Source organism: Nematolebias whitei, chromosome 5 (genome assembly GCF_014905685.2).
Source record: "Nematolebias whitei isolate Nwh7 chromosome 5, NemWhi1, whole genome shotgun sequence".
Taxonomy (NCBI): domain Eukaryota; kingdom Metazoa; phylum Chordata; class Actinopteri; order Cyprinodontiformes; family Rivulidae; genus Nematolebias; species Nematolebias whitei.
This window is the reverse complement of record NC_056502.1, coordinates 41,289,472-41,293,648: the sequence shown is the minus strand read 5'-3', so window position 1 is coordinate 41,293,648 and position 4,177 is coordinate 41,289,472.

Here is a 4,177-nt window from a genome sequence, read left to right as displayed (position 1 = left end):
ACACACACACACACACACACACACACACACACACACACACACACACAGTCCTGAGAGGAGTTTTAAAAAAATCTATAAATTAACGTGTGCTCTTGTATTTAATTTATTAATTTATTTTTAGAACTGCACCAGGGAATCTGCACTTGACCAGAAAATATTGGGATTGATAAGATAACACTGAACTTATGTTTCTGCTGTCATTATTATTATTATTATTATTATTATTATTATTATTATTATTATTATATAACATTATCTTAACACTGTGTTGAGCAGCAGTGAGGTACTCTCTGTTAGTCCATTTAATCATCTCTAATGTTGGACGTTGTGATGAACTTGCGAGCTGTCCAGGGTGTACCAGCTGGAGCAGCTGTGGCTCAGTGGTTAAAGAGGTCCTCCAATGTGAGAGATGGAGGTTTGATTCCACCAGCAGTTGAATTGTCCCTGGGCAAGACACTGAACCCCCCTTGCCTCCGATGTGTGTCCCATCGGTGTATGAATTTTTTCTGGGTAGCTGGTTTGAAATGCACTGGTGTTAAATTTCTAGAGGTTACTGAGCCAGTCTTAAATATATCTTAGAATTATTTGGTGTATAATCAAACATTTGTTCAGCTTTTATGGCCTTGTGTCCTTCTAAAGCCTTTTAATGAATATTTTTACTAGGCCACATTTGTAATGTGAATTACTGCAGGTCATATTTTGATTAAAATCAGCAGAGAGGAATACATCACAGCCATGTTTTATCTTTTCAGGAGCAGATAAAGTGGCCTGTGTGGGTGCTACATGGTTTACTCTGACGTGCAGTATCTCAGATACTAGTAATTGGATTTTAACAAAAGCTGGGCAGATGATACATTTCATGTTTTTCAGGCACCATTCAAATACCTCATAGGAGAGATGCCATATTTGCTTATTTGATTAGACTAGATCATTTATGGTGTAAGGCACATTTTATATTTACTTTGCCATGATTACAAGAGAAATCATACATTTATGCACATAGTTCTCCACCAGGAGTCATTCTCCCTTGTCATTTTGTTGCATTCTTATTTTAGGAATCCATCTGTCACATCTCGCAGCCCCTTAAGCTTTAAAGTGGAGCTCCTCAGCATTTGGTAAATGGCTTTACAGTTCCCACACTGAGTAGGAGCAGTTCAGTAACTGCAGCATTAATTTGTTGATCCAGTAGTTAAAAGCTCTAGAAAGAACCAAAAAGTGCAACAGACAGCAATTTTATATTGTTTTACTTTTTAAGTGTTTCTCTGCAATAATTTATGCTACATTGTCAGCGTAACTTACTGCTAAATTCACACACAAAAAAAAAAAAAATTAACTTGTGTCATCTGGACAGTTTGTTTTTGGAGAAAATGTTTCATCTTTCATCCGAAAGACTTCATCAGTCAGAAGCCTGCCACCAGGATCTGTTGAATTAAATAGCATCTTACTGACGCGTTTCAAACCAGTCTGCTGTGGAATTCCCAGAAACTGACTTTACACATGCAAAATGGAGGACTATCAGTTTAAACAATCGATCATCGGATGATAAAAGGTTCATACGGAGTACAAAGTATGTTGTATGTATATGAGAGCTGTCATTTCTTACTCGAACCCGGAGCCCGGCCCCGCCCGACCCGGATTCAGACTGGGCTGGTCCATAATAATGTGCTTAACGTGCAGGCCGGATTGGTGTCGGGCTTTTGATTGCGTCAGCGGATGTGCGCAGCTGACGTTCCAATTATATGGCAACATGGCTTGCCATACATTACCAGCCACTTGCAGCCCATTTGACCATGTGCTGACCGGCCTTGAAAGAGGTAAAAAGTTAAGTTAAGCTTCAGATGGACTAACTGCCAGCGACCCATCAGCCCAAATGGACGTTCATTCAGCCGCTGCACGACGACCCAAACAGGTGAGATCACAAAATATCCCACATGTCAGAGCAGGGTCCAATGCAGACAGAAGCAGGGGAAGCATTTAATGAGCTTTGACTACCATGAAAGGACAAACACCCCCTCTGCTCTGTTCTTCTGCCCCCTTTATTCAGCTGCGCATGTCCGCCGACCAGCAGTTGAAGCTTAATTAAAAATGTCTGGGTTTTTTTTATTGGGGGGGGGGGGACCTGTAATTACTATTAATTCGTCAGATTGGGTGGGTTTCGGAAATTATGGTTACGAGCTGGGGCCAGGTCAGGTCAGATCTTTTTGGGCCCAAATGCAACTCAAATGTATACCACTGTTATTTTTCAGACAGAGTACAAGTACTTATTTTTGAAAATTTGCTGATACCAGGTACCAGTAAAATACTAACACATGCCATTGCACTTAAAACATGTAGTTAAAATTTAAAGCAACTGACTTGAAATATCAACTTCTCAAGTGGAGCGAGGACAGCTACAGCCTTTCCAAAAGTGTCCTTTTGGTGTGTGGGGAGACTTGAGGCAAGATTATGCTCACACCTGTATATTCACAATCCTCTTTTGCTCAGTGACAAACTGTAGCCAGTTCCTGCTGCTAATGACTAACTCTTTGAATTATGCATTGCGTTAGTATTTTAGATGTTATCAAATTGCTTACTGTATTTTTCGCTGTATAAGTCGTGTTTTTTTGCATAATTTGCATGCCCTGCGACTTATAGGCCGGAGAGATGTATTTATGGATTTTTTCCCATATTTATAAACCAATTTTTGGCTGAGATATGACCATTTTCATTCATTCTGACTGAAAAAAAATTGAACACTACAATTTTCAGCCACTAGATGGTAGCAGAGTAGTAAGGCATGCCGTTGTATCATATAATAGGTAAACGTGGCTATGTCAAATTTAAAAAAAGTTCAAACCAAAAACAACTGAATTTTATTTATTAAACTTTATACTTTATTGTTTTTGTCTTGAACTTTTTAAAATTTACCATGTCCTGGATGACTGAAAATCTTTACCAGCTATTAATGACACAATCGGCTTGCCATAACCTGACACCTTCGTTCTGCTCACTGCTTGGAGCAACCATAAAACCAGCTTCATTTCGCTGCACCACCCCAACGAAATGCAGCTAATTTGACCATTAAAGTGCATTTATTAATTAAAAGTTCAACTGAGACACACCTTTGCTATAATTTTAAGCAAACAAATAATTGTTTTAGGTGCTTTTCTTGTTAAATTTCGAAGAAACAAGCAGCATTCCTCCTCCCTTTTTTTCCTCCCTCTGCAAGTTGCCGGAGCACCGTGGCAGCAAATACTATTGTAAATGAACAGCGGCTCGTCCCTCTGCGCGTGCTCGCTTACGTGAATCGTGTTTTGAAATGCAGCTGATTTGACCGTCAAAGTGCATTTATTAAGCAAAAGTTAAACTGAGACACACCTTTACTATAATTTCGAGCAAACAAATAATTGTTTTCAGGTGTTAATCTTGTTAAATTCTTGTTAAAGTCCACCCGTGCACGCTCCCGCGGCCGCCATTTGGCAGCCAATCGATTTTTGGCACAACACCAGCCCACATTTCCGGGTTGTCAGCGGTGATGCATAGCAAACGTGACACGTCAGTAGTGACGCATAATAAATGTGACGTATATGGTGAAGCAACATATTTATGGATTTTCCCACATTTTTAGACATATTTGGACTGATGCGACTTATAGGGCGGTGTGACGTGTACAGCGGAAAATACAGAAATTGCTGGATTTTGCTCCTTTTTTGTAGTTCTTTGCTTTTTATTATCCCTGTTCACTTAGAAACACCTCCACACAGCTGCTGGTTTTTTTTTTGTTATCCTCTAGTGTTTTTTGTTGGTTGGCAAACAACTTGTTGTGCGTTACCACCACTAACTGGTAAGGAGTGTGTATCAGGATAGCCAACTCAAAAGAAAAAAAAAAATTAAAACTTTCCTCCACAGAATACACATTGCTCCTTGTTTACAACCTGGATGCTTAACTGAAAAGTGAATGTCACACTGCCATGCACTGGTATCGGGTACTGTGGTAGAGCTTTTTTTTTTATGAGCAAGAGTACACACACGATATGAGACCAGTATCCTATATTAGCCACTGTTTCCCCTAGGTTACTTGCCTTGACAGGGTGCTCATATCTTCTGTGATTTTTGTTGACTAAGGGTGGGGGTGGAGGAGGTGGAGACACGTCTGTTTTGCATGCTGATTGTACCAACAGTTTAGAAGTGAGCTGGG